Source organism: Balaenoptera acutorostrata, chromosome 1, assembly GCF_949987535.1.
Source record: "Balaenoptera acutorostrata chromosome 1, mBalAcu1.1, whole genome shotgun sequence".
NCBI classification, from domain to species: domain Eukaryota; kingdom Metazoa; phylum Chordata; class Mammalia; order Artiodactyla; family Balaenopteridae; genus Balaenoptera; species Balaenoptera acutorostrata.
The window spans coordinates 39,458,481-39,476,614 of NC_080064.1; the positions used below are offsets into that span (position 1 = coordinate 39,458,481).

Sequence of the window (18,134 nt, forward strand, 5' to 3'; positions counted from 1 at the left end):
GAAATATTAAGAGCTGTCTTCTACACAGTGAAATCAAGCAGTTAAGCAGCATACTACTACAGAATAGCAGATGTATTCTTGTTTGGTTGAGTAACCACATTTAAAAGGGAATGTAAAATTTTTATAAAGCCATGTATGTGAACTTTGGGAACACACATATAGTTCCCTTTAGAAGGCTCCCTGGAAGAAATATGCTTTCGGTGGCAGCGTCTATGAAATTAAGGGGAAAAAATTGCTACAGTGGACTCAGGATGGACTTCCAAGAAAACTCCTGAATTGGATAAGTTTCCCTGCTAGTTGGTAAATACTTACAGCCCTTTGAGGACTGTGGGTGGAACTGGCTGTCTCACAGCCACCTGGCTCCAAGGACTTCCTGAGCCAGAGGGGAAAGATGTTGAATCGGTCCAGCAGTTAGTACTGAAAAGCACAAAGCTCTTGTACGTGGCTCACCCTAGATTGTTTATTAGTTTTATAAAGAAGCATTTTCATAAGTGGCTCCAAAGCAGCTGCCAGAACTTGGCCAGAGTACCTATGAGCATTGCAAGGCTGCATCAAAGTGGCTTTGTCAAAATGTAAACCTCTATTTTGTTTTTTTTTTTAAATTCTATTATTTAGTTTTGGCTGCATCAGGTCTTAGTTGTGGCACGCGGAATCTTCTTTGAGGCATGCAGGGTCTTTTGTTGCGGTACGTGGGCTCTTCATTGCAGTGCGCGGGCTTCTCTCTAGATGTGGCATGCGGGTTTTCTCCTAGTTGTGGCGCGCAGGCTCCAGGGCGCGTGGGCTCTGTAGTCTGTGGCACGCAGGCTCTCTAGTTGAGGCGCGCGAGCTCAGTAGTGTGGCACGTGGGCTTAGTTGCCCTGTGGCATGTGGGATCTTAGTCCCCTGCATTGTAAGGCAGATTCTTTACCACTGGACCACCAGGGAAGTCCCAACCTCTTTTAAGTTATCAGGTAATGGGCGCAAAAGGCACAACTGTCATCCTATCCTCAACTGGGATGGTGGTCACGATGAACACATTATTTAAGGGGAAAAATGCTAAAGTTTCATGGCTAACTTTTAGATTGAGTCAATATTCCCACATCAAAATGACCAAGTTAAAACAGCGGCATCAAAACCCCTCTGGTGTTGGAACTTCCCCAGCAGTCCAGCGGTTAAGAATCCGCGCTTCCACTGCAGGGGGTACAAGTTCGATCCCAGGTCTGGAAACTTAAGATTCCACATGCTGCGTGGTGGGCCCAAAAGTAAAAAAAAAAAAAAAAAAAAAAAAAAGAACACCTAGTGTCAAATTCTGTGTCAGAATGTCTGTGTCATATCCAATATCAAACGTGACTGAGCAGAGACTGTATCTGTATTCCTTCCTCTATTTAGGGAAAGAAGGTAACTGCTGACTTGAGGCTACTGCTGGTGCTGTGTACTAATGGAAGATTCAGAAATTTAGGGGATGGGATGGGATGAGGGTAGGGAGAATAAAATCATTTGTATAGAGAAGCAAGAGCTGGTTGAGCCCAGTTCTACTTCATACATGATGGGTTTCAGGTGTTAGGTGATGTCCTTAACACCCTCTATCTTTATTTATCCTGTGGTTTGAGTAATTTCATGGATATTTCTGAGTATAGGTTGTGTATTTGACTTAGGAAAGGAGCTATTTAATTTACAGTCATCAGCTAAATCATTGTTTTATATGACAATACACAGATTATGGCCAGTTGCTGAAATAATAGATGCATATAGGAGGCATTATTACAGTCTATAATCACATTCATGCAAGGATCTGCCATCTTAATTGAGCTAACTGGTCACATTAGCAAGCCAGATTTCAGAGATGCTAACCCTTGTGACTGAGACCAGAGGGTTAGTTACAGGAGATGACAGTAGCACTAAAATGATGACATTACAAAAAAACTGGTTGGCCATTCCTTCAAACTATGTTTGATGCAGGTTTGTGAGGAATACAACAGTATACAACCTTTGGTTTCTTAACTGTATTGTGTTTCTATAGAGTGCTTTTAATGCTGGCAAACTTTTTTACCTCTGATCTCATTTTGTTTTCCCAACAAGGTAGGCTGCGATGATTCTCTTACCGACCTGTTTCATGGATGATTAAACTGAGGTCCAAGGAGCCCAAGTCAGTTGCCCCACAATCTTTACGGCTAGATAGTTGTGCGTCTGGAACCGGAGCCCAGACCTCTGGGCCTTACCACATCTGCCTCCTGTCTTTCTAGTAGTCCATGCCTACCTGTAATTAAGCCCAGTTTTGAAGTGTGACCTCAAATACCCCACCAGACTTCCTCTGTCTCTAGCCCATTACCCACATTTATCTTCTCTGTTGCACATATGCATAATTTATGAAGTTTCTTTGTTTACTTCATGTTGATCTCTGCTAGATTATAAGTGCCAGGAAAGCAAAAATGTTGTCTGTCTTGTTCATCTCTGTTTCCCAGTATCTGCACATAGTAGTCACTCAATAAATATGCATTGTAGTTCTTGATCAATGGAGTCTTTGGGAAAGAAGTTTCTAAGAGGTCTTAGTTGTATATTTTTATTCTCTTACTGACCTGGCACAGAGTATATTCTTAATAGGTTTTATTATTAATACATTTTATTGGCTATTGATGTAGCACGGAAGAAAGACTGAGGAACGTGATGAGAGTCTGTGCCTTCACATAAGAACTCAAATACTGAGAAGTTTACCTAAGCTTTTCTTTCTGCTTCCTGGGTCCCCTCCCCAGTGCCTGGGATAGGTACTCAAAGAAGTTTGCTGATGGTAATGCTCTTGGTGGTCAAGAGGTGCCTGGTTGGCATTGGAGAAGAGGAGAAGTGTATTCCAGTAGAGGGAAACAGCACTAGCAAACCCCCCCAGATAGAAGCAGAGCTAGGCCTAGAACCCAGCTCCCATTCCTTAACACCAATATGCCTTTACCTCTGTCATTACTAACAAGGATTTGGGAAGGCAAAGTAATATCTTGTGATGCTTCAGAACCAGTACTTTTTAATGGATTTCATTCAGTGTGCTGAGCTTTTAGTCAACGTCTTTTAAACCATTTTTTAAAAACCAATGCCTCAGGCTCCACCTCAGAAATTCTGATTAATTTTAAAGGCTCCCCAGGTGAATCTAAACCAGTGGTTCTCAGACTTTCAAGCGTATGAGAATCATTTGGAGGGCTTCTTAAACCCAGATTGCTGGGCCCACACCCAGAGTTTCTGGTTCAGTAGATCTGGGGTATGGTCCAAGAATTTGCATTCCTTTTAAAGTTCCAGGTGATGCTGATGTTGATACTTTGAGAAACACTGTACTAAACAGAGTGGCCAGACGCAGTACTGGAAACTCCCAGCCTTGAATCTTTACGGGCAAGGGACTACATGTTCTTGGTCTTTGTTTCCACGATGCCTAGCATAGTGTAGGTACTCAGTACATGATGAATTGACAAATTGATAACAACCTTAATGGAAGCTCACAGCTCAAGCAGTTGCCTAGCCTGCCATCCCTGAAGCTCATGGGTTGAGGCAGGAGAAGTACTTCGAGAAGGTCACAAGTGTTCCCCCACTAAGGAAGTTGTCAAATGGCCTCCAGCTTGACATAGGAGAGCTGCCTTCATCTCTCTTAGTAGCTGCCACTGTCTTGAAAGGTAAGACGAGCCCAGGGGGCCACTGTCACTTTCTCTAGACTTCTGAAGAAAGATGGAGTAGCTGTGTTCAGTGTGGGCTTGAGGGCAGAGCAAGGGCAGCAGAAGCAACATAAGGAAGACCTTTGAAAGTCAGAGCTGACCAACAGTGAACTATCTGCTTGAGGCCTTGATGAGCTCCCCATCACTGGAGGAAGCAGAGCCTAGGGCTCTACTCAGCGGGATGCTTTAGTGTCTTCTAGCCCAGCAATTCTTTCTTTCACAGACCATCCTGTTCAAGTTGTAGTCTCAGTCTGAAGTCCACCTGGCAGCCCAGCCACATTCTCTGGTCCCTCCTGAAACCCAGGACACAGAACAGCTCTCTGTCCATAGTAGCAGGGAGGAACATGATGAGAGTCTGTGCCTTCATATAAGAACTCAAATACTGAGAAGTTTCCCTAAGCTTTTCTTTCTGCTTCCCAGGTCCCCCTCCCCAGTGCCTGGGATAGGTACTCAAAGAAGTTTGCTGATGGTAATGCTGTTGGTGGTCAAGAGGTGCCTGGTTGGCATTGGAGAAGAGAAGTGTATTCCAGGAGAGGGAAACAGCACTGGCAAAAGGATGGCAGTGAGAATGTGTGCGGCATGGGGGAGACCATGTTCCAAACAATGGGAGATGGGAGTCTGCAAAGATAAGGTGGAGAAATACAATGGACAAACCTTAAAGACAAGTAAAAGAATGTGGATTTGTCCTGTGTCTGTTTAGCTGGGTCTAGACCAGAACGCTGGGTAACTGCTAGGCTGGATGAGCCAGTGTGACAGTCTTCTCAGATTTTGGAAGCTGCACTTTTCCTTCTCTCACCCCTCCTCTTTATTTTTCTCTTTCTCCTCCTCACTGTAAGCTGTCCCTTGAGTTCTATTCTGAACTCTTAATGGTTTTTCCATCTCACTAGGGACAGTGTGCAAACCGTCCTTGGCTTGGCCTGGTTGGGGCTGGGCCCGGGGCCGGCTCAGGCGAGCCGGGGAGAGGAGGCGGCTCCCAGCAATAAGCAACCCACAGAATTGTGTCTGTTATTTATGAAAAAGTTTCTGGGTTTTCGGCTAATTGCAAAAATACATAATGGATGCTTTTCGCATCTGCTAGTTATTCTGGAACAGGCCTGCATCCAAGAGCAAACTTTAAACAAACAATAAGATTATGGAGCTTAACTATTTCAATGTGTGACAGAAAAGAAAGCCAAGGCCCCAAAAGTTGCATTAATACACATGCACTCAGACACAAGCAAGGGGACGACAGATACACATACATACAAATATACAGATTCACATCCTGGTACCAGCGCACACAAATGCGTGCTTGGGTACTAGCCCCTAGTACATACGTGGACGTACAACTCGAACACATGTGCCCAGTCACAGGCACCAGTGCACATACTCAGACACGTAGACAAATGCACATGCATGCACTCATGTCCATGTATACCCCTACACAGTTGGGCAGCACAGGCACACAGACACAAAAGCACACAGACACACAACCCCGGACACCAGTGCAACAAGTGGTCCTCCTAGGTGGGTGAGTGGGTCTTCCCAGTCCAGAGGTAAGTAAAGTACTCAGCTGGGCACTGGCTGTGCCTGGGAGGTATCGGGTGTAGTTATTCAGTGTGGCCACCAAGGGGCGCCCAGGATCCATACTGCATCCACTTTTTTGCTGGTTCTGTCAGCCCATCAGTTGTTTCTGTACCCACAAGCCTGCATCTTCCTGTTCCGGATCCCTGAACAGAGCTGAGAGGCTCCTTGCTCCCAGCTCCAACCTTCTAGGACCCACTGTATTCATTCTCACCTTGTCCCTGTCTCAAACCACTGAAACAAGCACAGGTCTCCATCCCTCCTCCCTCCCAGCTGAACATATACTTCAGAGCCCCCTGCTCAGTCCTCAGACTGCTCTTTGGAGAAGTGGATCTGTCAGGTCTTGATCATAATGTAGCCTCTACCAAAGCTTCTCTCCCAGGAGCAGCTGTGAAAATCCCACCTACTTTTCAAAGTCTACTTCAGCATCTCCCTGTGCAGGACTGCCAGAGTTAACAATGCATGTTAAAATAATTGAATGGATGAGTTAATGTCCAGCTCAACACCTGACTCTGCCTCGTCCACTGACCCCAGCTGGAGAGGTCTGTCACCCTCTAGCACCTGCCTCCCGGCTTTTTATGTGCTTTTATGAAACAAATCCCAGCTTTAATACACAGCAAAGCAGAAGTCAACCCCTTTCAGCATCCCTGACAGGTAGCTACCCTAGTAACAGAGAACTCACCCCTCCCTGAGCAGCCCTCCTCACTGGGTCTAGAAAGTTCCTCTGTGTTCCTTCTCCATAAACATTCTCAGAGCTCCTTCTTCATGACAGGGGCTGTGGCAGGCTGCGAACAGACAAGATCTCTGCCCTTCAACAAATTAGTCCAGTGAGGGCGTTTAACCAGTACAGCATGAAGCATGCAATAGTACAGTAAGTACAAAGTGCAGGGTAGGGTGTGATGAACTTTCCAGAGGAGTGAGGTGGGGAGTCGGAGACATTTACAGAGGGAGTGAGAGCTGAACTGAGACTCACAATGAATAAGAACAATCATTATAGTTCTGTATACTGAATGTTTACTGTGTTTGTGGCTGCTCATCCTCAGAGGTGAAATTCTAATTCTAACCCATGTCTGCCTATCTGCAGTCTGAGAGCTTAGCCACTAGGCTAAAACACCTCTTATGACATAAATAAAGTAAGAGTTTGGGGGCAGCAGGGAGGGGAAGGGCATGCCAGGTGTTTTAGTTTTCTATTGCTGCCTAACAAATCATCACAAACTTGGGGACTTTAAAGAACACCCACTTGTTACCTCAGTTTTGTACGTCAGAAGTTGGGGTTCTCTGCTCACAGTATCACAAAGCTGAAATCAAGGTATCATCTGGAGGCTCAGGAAAGAATCCACTTCCAAGCTTCCACACTGTTGGCTGAAGTCAATTCCTTGCAGTTGTAGGACTGAGATTCCTGTTTCCTTGGTGACTGTTGGTCATGGGGCACTCTTGGCACTAGAGGCTGTGCTCAGATCCTTTCCATGTGTCCCCTCCATTTTCCAGTCAAGAAAGGCAGACAGAATCTTCCCCATGCTTCAAACCCCTGACTTCCTCTTCTGTCACCAGCTGGTCAAGCGAGTCTTTTATGCTTTGTTTATAGATGCATCTGAAAACTTAGAAACTAATAAACTGTGTTTTTCATGTAATTGTGTTATCATCGTTCATTGCAGATCCGGGGGTTCCTAGATTGCATATTCTTACTTACACCCCTTTTTCTTTTCCTCAAATTCCTAACTGCCTTTATCTCTCCCTCATATTTATCCAGTCTCTCTTTCATCCAGTCTTACTCTCTCCCCAGAGACTTCCTTCCAAGGCCCTCTATTCTCATGCTGTAATGTGATAAGCTCGTGTCCAAGCCTGCTGGACATCCATCACTTTAACTTCCTTTCACAGCTTTCTGTGTGGGGTCCACCCTTTTTTTGAAACATGTTTCCCACTTTCATGGTTTATGTCCATGTTTGTCTAGAGCACACCCACACCTTCCAAGTAACCACCTGAGGAAGAATGCATAGGATGTAAATATTCTCCTGGCGTGTCTCCCTATGTCTTTACTATATCTGTATAGTTGATGGTTCATACAACTATGTTCCCTCAGCACTTTGAAGCATTTCTCTACTAACTTCTAGCATCCTGTGTTGCTGCTGAGAATTCTGAAGTCACTCTGATTACCATTCCTTTGTGACCTTTTTTTCTTTATTTTTATCTTTCTCCCATCTGAAAGCTTTTAGATCTTCTCTTTATCTCCCTGTATTTAAAAAGTCAGGATATGGTACCCAAGGGCAGATCATTTTTTCATTCATTTTGGGGGCACATATTGAGCTCTTTTAATATGGAGACTTTGTGAACTTTGTTCAAGGGAAATTTTCTTAGGTAACTTTTAAATAATTTCTCCATTTTTATCTGTTTTTGCTAGAATTCCCATTTGTTAGATTTTTAACTTCGTGTATTGGTCCTTTATGTCTCATATTTTCTCTCATGTTTTCTACCTTCTTATCTTTTTATTTCACTCTCTGAGAAATTTCCTTAACTTGAAAACATTGAAACCTACTAAAATTTGAAATATATATTTAGATTTTCAAGAGCTCTCTCTTGTTGTCTGGTTGTTTCTTTTTTCTTCATGCCATCTAGTTTTTATTTTATGGATACACTGTCTCCTTGAATCTCTATAAGGATTGTATTGAGTGTAAAACTTTTCTTTTTCTTTTTTTTTTAGTTCTTTTCTGGTCCTTGCATTATTTCCATTTCCTTTGGGGTCATTTTATTTGTTTGTCTTACTCTTTCAGTTTGGTGGCTTTCCTCAAATGTTTGGTAATCCTTGGCTGTCCATTCATATTTACAAATGAGAACTAAAGAGCTTGCTGTTAACTAGTGTGCATGCCTCAGGTTGACTGGGCAGTCAGTCAGTCTATAGTAGAGGACTTGCTTCCCCTACTCCCACCCCGATACCAGAACATGAAGGTCTTTCATCTGGGGACAATAGATTGCTCCAGAAGCACCCCCCCACCCCCCGATCTTCCCCTGGAGAGTAGACCCTGACCTCTTGGTGCTCTGTGCCTGGGGTTGAGGAGAGACTGTCCAATGTCGATTTTTAATTAATCCCCTGTTTTAAGCTCTGTGTCTTGCTGGTTCTGCCAAGACAGGCTGCCTCCTTCCTTGGCTGTATCTTCCTCTCCGAACACTGTCCTAAGACTTTCTCTGCCCTCCTGCATCAGTTACCACTCCTCCACCTGCTTTGTATTGTTCTGTTGTAATAGCTTGTCTCCTGAGGTTACCTCACCCATTATCTTTATTGTTGTGGTTTGCATCCTTTGTATTCCTTAATAGTCATTTTATCAATAGAAGTCTCTCAAGCAAAAGGGGCATAAAACAAGCAGTCAATTTATCATCCTCAAGGACATGTCAGCCCAAGCTCTTCCTTATTATCCCTCTAATTACAGCACTGGCCCAATTGTGAGGTCCTCCAAGTGTGTCTCCTGTGCACACTCTCTCCTCCCCTAGCCCCAGGCACCTCTTCCTCACCCATCAAGGCTCTCTCCTCCTCAGGAAAGGACCGTAAACTCCTTTACTCTGAGGTGCCTGTCAGAGGGTGAGAACTTCAGAGAACACAGTCCCCATTGGTTCAGACCTAACAAATGAAGAGTGAATGGTGGGATCTCAGTTCTAGGGCGTAGTTTAGGGAAGTTCTACCTCAGGTGTGAGTGCGGGTCTTCTATGCCTCGAGGCCCTAAAATGCTCCCATGTTACTCACTGGTGATAATAGCACAAATGTGACTCTCCCAGAGGACTGAGACGGCCCAACTGTGGCTGGAGAGCAGCTGCTGCTTCTCTGCACTACAACCCCTGCCCCCGGGCCTGGACTTTGACAGAAGATCCAACTCACTCTTGCTTAAACCTTTAGAACATTATTTGCTTACTTAAGTCCAGAGGCTGTGTGGTGGCTCATAGGTAACAAGGACCATGACCCTTTCCATCTTCCACATCATCGTCCTCAGGGTGTAGGTATGGTAGATTACATTTTCCAAAGATGGAGGCAACAGTATCTCCCATGCCACTTGCTCTTCTGCAATGTGACCTTGCCATGCCTTCATTAAGAGGTGGAGTCATGGATAAAGAAGATGTGGTATATATATATATACAATGGAGTATTACTCAGCCAAAGAAGAGTGAAATAATGCCATTTGCAGCAACATGGATGGACCTAGAGATTATCATACTAAGCGAAGTAAGTCAAGCAGAGAAAGACAAATGCCATATGATATCATTTATATGTGGAATCTAAACTATGACACAAATGAACATATCTACAAAACAGAAACAGAGAACAGACTTGTGGTTGCCAAAGGGGAGGGGGAGTGGGGGAGGGAAGGATTGGGAGTTTGGGATTAGCAGATGCAAACTAGCATGTATAGGATGGATAAACAACAAGGTTCTACTGTATAGCACAGGGAACTATATTCATATCCTGTGATAAACCATAATGGAAAAGAATATGAAAGAGAATGTATATATCTATAACTGAGTCACTTTGCTGTACAGCAGAAATTAACACAACATTGTAAATTAACTATACTTCAATAAAAATTAAAAAAGAAAAAGAGGTAGAATCTAATTCTCTTCCCCTTTAATCTGGGCTGGCCATAGTGACTAGCTTAACCAATATAATGTGGTAGAAATGACATTTTGAACTTTCAAGGTCAGGTCATAAGCCTTGCAGCATCTGTCTGGGCCTCTTAAAATGCTTAGTGCTTGAAACACTTGCCCTCGGAAACCAGCAGCCATGCTGGGGGTCACCCAAGCCACATGAAGGGGCCATGTGCAGGTGTCCTGGTCAAGAGCCCTGGCTGAGCTCTCCCTGGACATCCAGCATCAACCGCCAGCTATGTGAGTGAGCCATCTAGGACATCCAGACCAGGTGAGCCTTTAGATGACTCCTGCCCGAGCCTCCACCAGATTGTAACCTCATAAGAGACCTCAAGTGAGAACCATCTAGTTGAGCCCAGTCAACCTACAGAATGGTGAAAGATAATACTTAGTTGTTGTTTTAAGATACTGAATTTGGGGAGGTAATTTGTTACATAGTAAAAGATGACTGGAACAGTTGGCTTTCTTCCTCTCGCCTGTAGCCTCAAGTTACAAGATGGCCTCCTCAACTACGAGCACCATTACAAACAACCACATCTAAAAGCAGAAGTAAGGAAGTAAGTACAGACCAAAGTCTTTCTCCTTGAGTGACTTTAAGGGAGAGGAATATCTTACCCAGAAGTCACCCAGCAGAATCCCCCATATTCTCACTCAGTTCTCCCAGAACTGGGTCACACAGCCTCTCCTAACCACTAGACAGGCTGGGTACAGCCTCTTTAGTGGGAGGTAGGCAAAGGAATAGGAGGTTGGGAATCGCTGTCGTTTGGGCAACCAACAGCGTCGGCTATACTTTGTTGATGTGGTGGTTGTTCTAGGGGGAAGAACAATCATGTGGGAAAATGACCCCATGCTAAAGACGGAACCTTCACTGCTCCTTCCAGAAGCGAAGCTGCCTCAGTGGGAACAAGTTTATTGAAAACTCCTTCTTTAGGTAGGAAGCATGGTGTACTGCCTGGAGTCCCCCGCTGGGAGGCAGAACCTGGCTCTAGAGCTTGCTAGTGGTGCGGTATTAGTGGGTTAGTTCCCCATTCTGTGCCTCAGTTTCCTCGTCTGCACACAGAAAGGATTCCTTCCAACTCCTTCACGCTAGGAGAAGCCGGGGCAGAAGGGAAGTGCTGGACGCTTACCGTGTGTGGAGGCCGTGCACTGCCCAAGTCAAGCTCGGCAGAGCCTGCCTCTGGCCACAGATGTTGGGATTTGCCAAACAAACCCTAATCACTTAATGAGAAATGAAAATGGTGCCTGGTTCCTCCACTTAATTGCCCCTTTGAAAACAACACACGGGAGATTTACAGTAATCACCATAATCGCCTCGTAAAAACCCAAGAATTTGAGGACTGACATGCCTCATTTCTGGGAGGAATTAGAGGCAAAAATTAAGGCAAGGAATTCCTGGCCTGCCTTGGCCTTGGCTCCCTGGAATCCAGGACTCTGCCCACAGAGAGCCTGCCACCCTGGACAGCCTCCTGGCCCAAGCAAATACGGCTCCAAATGCTCGGCAGCAGTGTTTCCTCACAGGCCTGCTTCCTGGACCTCTTTGTCATTGGTACTGCCTAAGGAAGGTAGACCAAATGCCAGAGGGCCTGACATCCCTGAGGGTCAGATGGAGGTCCTCAAGGAGAAGAGAGAGGAATCTTGCTGCACCCACTAGCGACGTCTGAGCTAAAGGACGGGAGGGGAGAGGAGATGCAGAGGTGGGAGCACAGGCTGTCCCTAGTCCCTGGAAAGCCGCAGCTCTCAGGTTCTCCTGAGGCCATCCATCTTGATTTGCACACCTCCCACGACAAGGTGTTCTGACCTCCCAGGACATCTGCTAAGGTAGCCTGGCAGGGAGAAGCTTCACACTCAGCTCAGCAGAAGTCTCTTGCCTTTCACTGCCTCATAACTGGACTCAGAATCACTGAGTGTCAAGGTTAGAACTGTCCTCTGGGTTTGCGTCTCCAGCTTCTCCCCTCGATAGCAATTCCTTTCTTTCTTCCCTCACTCTCCTCTACTCATTCATTCAAAAATATCTATTAAATCCCTGACGTGCATCAGAAACTACCAATTCTTACCACAGTAGCCAGAGTGGTGCTTTTAAAACCTGAATCAGATCACTCTCCAAATCAAAGGGAAGGCGGCTCCTGCACGGCTCGCATGCCCCGCCCTTCGCCCACTCTGCTCCAGCCACGCTGGCCCTCCTTGCTGTTCCTGGAAAACACCAGGGACCCTCCCACCTCAGCGCTTTTGCCCTTGCTGTTCCCACTGCCAGGAAGGCCCTTCCCCGGTATATCCAAATGCCTCCCTCCCTCACTTCCTTCCAGGCCTTTCCTCACCTCCCTACATAAAATTGCACCCCTACTCTCTCTATTATCTTCCCCAACTTTATTTCTGTCCGTCATGCTCATTACCTTCTGAGATACAGTCCACTCTAAGATTTGCTGGTTGTCTCTCTACACTAGAAGGTAAGCTCCAAAGGGCAGGGGTTTTTGTCTTTTTTTTTTTTTCACGATTATATTCAAACACTTAGCACAGCAGCTGTCACATGGTAGGTGCTCAATGAATATCTGTTGAGTGAATGAACCATGTGGAGAGAGCAGAGAAAAAGATAAAGCCCCCACCCTTGTGGAACTTAGAGTCTGGTGACAGAGGCAGATGTTAGGCAAATAGTCACCTGTAGGACTAAGTGACTCAACTGTGGTAAACGCTGGCGGGAACTCGGCAGGTGGAATGAGGGTGATCTGACCACAGGCCAGACAGGCCAGTTGGCGGAAATTTGGCACAAAAATCCTCTGTTTGCGAGAGGATTGGACATGTAGGGTGATGAGGGTTTGGGCCACAAAGCTTCAGGAGGAAAAGGTGCTGGAGAAGTTTGGGGTGCCACCTCTAGACCCTCTAAAGGCAACGGGACTCTGTGACGAGAGGGCGGCCGTCCGCAAACTGGGTTCAAGTACCCCCTCCTCTGCCTCTTCCCAGCCACTCACCCTGGGGCAAGCCACCTCAGGGCCAGAGCACTAGGTTCCTTGTCTGTGGGCTGGAGAAGGGATAACTAGGCCTGCCGGGAGGAAGGGATGAAATATTTGTTAGAGCCGGAGCCTGTAGGTGCTTGGTGAGTGCCAGCTCCTTTCCAGCCCCTTTCTTCTTTGTTGAACTTTGCAACATCCAGTCTCTTTTCAAATAGCTGCTCCGCCTTCTCTCCTGGCCCCTCACAGCCTTGGGGAGCAGTATGAGGAAGGGAAGCATCTAATCAACCTGAATGTCAACTGCAGGTTAACAGACATGAACAGGACCTTTGGGGGCAGCATGTGACAGAGGATTAGACTGATTTCTGCTGAGCCCCAGCCCCTCCTGGGCTCCGGGCCAAACAGGGTTGGCTTTGGAGCTATTGACTACATCTCCCATCAGCCTCCGGGCCGATGCCTGCTGACCCATCATAGGACCATGTGACTAGAATGAAGCTTGGGGTGGGGGATGGCTGACAAAGCTAGTGACACAACTAGTGTTGCCAACTGCCAGGCTCTGGGAGGAGCCCTCCTTGACTGACAACCTAGAGAGAACTCCCAGCACAGACCCATGCACGCACATACACGTGTTCGCGTGCACACACACACGCACGCACACGCACGCACACACATATCCACACACAACTCCCGGCTCCACAGCGCCCCCCACCATGGGATGACGAATCCCTGCTCACTCACATCCTGCTCTCTCTCCTGATTGGTAAGTGGGGGAGGGAGGTTGGTAGGAGGCAGCAAACACATCACTTCTTCCCGTGGTTAGCGTGGACAGCGGCTACACTCAGGCGTGTGGCAAACTCTCGCGTACTGTGGGCCGGCTCCAGTGTTAAGCAACGGAGAAGCGATGAATCAGATCTGAGTCTTGGCCTCAGGGCTCACATTCTATTGGGGACAACAGACACTTGCACAGGTAATTACTATATAAACTACACAGTAGAGGGTCCAAGAGGGAACCTGCAGAAAGAAAACCTGGATTACACTTTGGGGGTTGAGGGTGGTGACAGGAAAGGCTTTGGGATAAGGTAGCCTTTAAGCTGGGCTGAGATTGGATGGAAGGGCTCCTAGGCTAGTAGAACTGCGCAAAGTCACAGAGGCGGGAGAGTGAGGGGCCGGCAGGAAATGGCAAAATGCCTGATGTCAGCCTAGAGCACAGGTGGGATGTAATTGCTTTCACCACAGCGATTCGGTTTGTAACCAGCCCTGAGGAACCCTCCCAGGGGCTAATGCCTCCCAATCCTTCCCTGCATCCGCCGGACACCTCGGATGGCTTTGGATGGCTTCTAGGGGACCAGAAGACCACTGTCTTTCTTGTTTGCTACTTCACTGCCCTGCTTGGCCCTACATTCGACTCCTTCAAATTAGCCTCTCTTGCATCATCTCAAGTGTCCCCTGGATGTGCTCCTGCCTCTCCTCACCCTGCTTACATGCATCTCATCCTTCAAGGACAGAGGAGTCCTGCTTCCTCCAGGAAAGCCCTCCTAACCACTCCACCTCACTCTGGCCTCCTCATCAGATCACCTGAAATGCCTGAAGTAACCATGTGGCTTCACTCAATGACCCCTTTTCAGTAAAGGTGGTTTGTCACATGCTGTAGAATGATGCTGTTTTCACAACAAGAAATTCACTAGAGTCTGTTTAATATATGCATATGTATAACTGATTCACTTTGCTGTACAGCAGAAACTAACACAACATTGTAAATCAACTACACTCCAATAAAAATTAATTTAAAAAAAGGAAATCCACTAGAGTCTGTTTAAACAAAGAAAGGGGGATTGATTACAAGGGACTCAAGTGACCTAACGCAGGAAAGGACTTGACCTAGCTCAAGACCCCGGGGTGGGGGGGTGGTTCTCCCCACCTCTATCTCTGCCTCTTTGCTCTTTTCTTTTCCCAGACTGGCCTTCTCTGCCCCTCTGATCAGATGGGGGAAAACATGACAGTTCCATCATGTCCAGCCATGTGGAAAGAATCTCCACATTTCCAAGAGAGGGTGATTGGACCAATTGGAGCAGGTGTCCCACTCTGGCCCAGTCAGCTTTGGGAGGGGAATGGGGTCACATGGTGCTAACACGGCTGCCAGGCTACCCCTCTGGGAGTCATTCCTCACAGTCCTGGGGGTTGGTGAGTGGTCTGTTCTGAGAGAAAGGAATTGTCATGAGCAGAGCAGATACCCCAAAGATGCCTGTTACGTATCTAATAATGTAATGTGACTATGTGCTCATGAATTCCAGTTCCAGACTATCCCACTGACCTACTCTGTGACTTCAGGCAAGTCCCTACCCTCCTCTTGGGGTTGCAGTTTCTTCATTTGTACACCGAGGAGGGTGGGTCTAAGTGTTCTATTGGGCTCCCTAACTCTCTTGGACTTTGGACCAATTACCCTTTTTGAATCTCAGTTTTCTCATTTATGAAATGGGATAATGATATCTACCTCACAGAGTTATTGTAAGAGATGGGCATGAAAATATCTTACAAGGGTTGGGTACAGAGATGCTCAAGAAATGCTAGTGACTCGTAGATTTAAATTGGGGTGGCTGCCCTGCTCACAGCAATTTCCCCCAAGGGTCATGACTGTGATGCCTTCATGTGTTTGGGAGAATTGCTTCTCCTTTAGTTGGGGGCTGCCATCCTCTGATAGTGATTTGCAAGGAGTGAGCATGGGTCCCAAATTGGATCATTCAAAGTGCTTCTCGGGGGCTTTTTTCTAACTGCTGCCCTTTTGTCTCTGTTTGCAGAACTGTGAGAGCAGGAAGCTTGCCAACAGCCAGGTCCCCAACCTTGTGGAGAAAGTGGTCTGGAAAAGTGATGCTGACATGAAGAGGATGTTTGAGTACTTGGTTCCAGACGTCACTAAATCCAGTTACATCCTTGCCACGAACCAACAGCTCCTGATAATACCTTCTCCCTTCCCTTTCTAAGCCTCAGTATCCTTATCTATAAAATAATGGGGGGGCTTCCCTGGTGGCACAGTGGTTAACAATCCACCTGCCAATGCAGGGGACATGGGTTCGAGCCCTGGTCCAGGAAGATCCCACATGCCGCGGAGCAACTAAGTGCGTGCACCACAATTACAGAGCCTGCTCTCTGGAGCCCGCGAGCCACAACTACTGAGCCCACATGCCACAACTACTGAAGCCCGTGCGCCTAGAGCCCGTGCTCCGCAACAAGAGAAGCCACCGCCATGAGAAGCCCGCGCACCGCAACGAAGAGTAGCCCCCGCTCAACACAACTAAAGAAAGCCCGCGAGCAGCAACAAAAACCCAACGCAGCCAAAAAATAAATAAATAAATTAAAAAAAAAATAATGGGGCTGCATCCTTCCCCCTTTATCTCTGATGCTCTATTACTATGTTCATTAATTTATTCTTTCCATCAATTAGTCAGTCAGCATCCCTTGTGCATCTATTCTGTCCCTGGCCCTATGTTGGACACTGAGACTCTTGGCAAAGGAATAACTCCCATCCTCGGTTCTCAAGACTCAGAGTTAGGCAGGGGAGGGAGTTAAGCAACCATTCAGTACTGAGTGTGGTAATGGCTGTGACAGAAGGAAGCACAAAAACTGTGGGGATGTCAGAGAAGGAGACATATCCTCATTTGTAAGTCTTCCTGGAGGAGGTGGCAGGAGCTGAGTTTTTCAGATGGGGGTGGGCGCGGAGAAAGGAGGAAGAGCATTCCAGGCAGAAGAACCTGCCTTTGTAAGGGTCCAAAAGAGAATGAGAGAAAGTAGCTGCCTGGGGCCGGAGGGAAGGGGACACAGGAGATGACCTTATTTGTATTTTCCACCTATGTAACTTCTGGGAAAACAAGAAAAAACTCCACTTTTTAAAGCTTGGAAAATCCCCAGGGTGGAGTCTTTGAACAGGGATGAAAAGAAGTGACTTCTGACCACAGTAAAGCCCTGGAATGAATGATTCTTCCCCTAGTAGGCTGCCCCATTGGTCCTTGGTCCCATCACGAAATCCACACTCACAGTTGCATTCAGCGGCTGGTCCTAACGCTGTTGGATCCATCTAAAAATAGGAAGGCCTGGAGCCTAAGGCCAAGCAGATGACAGAAGAGCAGCCCACGCAGGCCTGGGAGGAGTGTAAACATCCCCACCTCATAGGAAACACACTCATTACATTGTGAGCAGAAGCGGTTAATGATGCACCCTGGAGAAAATATGCAGTTATTGCCCCCAAACATGCCAAAGCCCTCCTAATGACTGCACGCCTGCTCCAAAGCAGAAACTGTTCCAGATGCTGCTTCTTGTCTCTGGGAGAGCCCTTCCTTCTTCCTGCCTGAGGTTCCAGAATTTTCCTTGGATTCTAGTCCTTAGGGAGACATATGGTGGGCTGGGATGGGCTGGGTGGGGAAAGTGATTGCCCTCCTGGGCCTCAGAGGGGCAGTCTAGGGGATCTCTGCCTTACAGACTGCTGTGGAGGCTGTGCCTGCCTGCCTGCCTGGTGCGGTGGGGGAAGAAGGGTGCCAGGCGGGAAGCTGGGAGCCAACGCTCTAGATGACGGTGGGGTGAGGGAGGTGAGCTCTAAACTTGAGTATTTTCAGCTTCTGCATCTATAATGAGTAATGAGTCTATAGGGAAGCAGTAATTTGCAAACTTGAAGCCCCAAACACACTCGGCGATGGCTGCCACTGGACGAGCCCTGGGCTTGGAACTACCTCCTGGCTGGGTGACTCTGGGCAGCTGCCCCACCTCTGTGAACCTCCATACCCTCATCTGTAAACTGGGGATGGTTTTGGAAATTAACATTTTTTTCTCTTGTTAAAGAACTCATGCATGCTTATTCTCTATTTTTTAAATATGTAATCAACCCGTCTTTGTGATACATTCATATGATTTCAATTCAAGAGATGCAAATGGGGGAATTCCCTGGTGGTCCAGTGGTTAGGACTCTGCGCTTTCACTGCTGAGGGCCTGGGTTCAATCCCTGGTAATGCCTTCCTCTCACTCCTGTTTTATAACCACACCATTTTTCTTCTACCTTGGCAACTGCTATTGGTTTCTGGTGTATCAAATGTATAAATTTTAAAAACTTTTAAATGAGGTATTAGCACATAACACGGCAAAGTGCATATATCTCAAGAGCAAAACTTGGTGAATAATGTTTATAGTTTTAATTCGTAAAAAAAAAGAAAGAAAGAAAGAAAAATGACCCCAATCTATCACCTAGAGATAAAACTGTTGATATTGTGGTGTACTTTCTTCCCATTCTTTTTCTATGTATGTATACATAAACATTGATACCATACTGTGTGACTTTTGTATGCTGTTTTTTATA

At 46.6% G+C, this 18,134-nt stretch overlaps 1 long non-coding RNA gene across 1 annotated transcript; it reads left to right on the top strand.

The window, feature by feature from the left end:
• Positions 1–13,568: 13,568 nt before the first annotated feature.
• Positions 13,569–17,126, top strand: LOC130709414 (uncharacterized). The gene is made up of 3 exons (XR_009009958.1): positions 13,569–13,763; positions 14,751–14,868; positions 15,592–17,126. It is a non-coding gene; the product is annotated as an uncharacterized LOC130709414 (long non-coding RNA).
• The last annotated feature ends 1,008 nt before the right edge of the window (positions 17,127–18,134 follow it).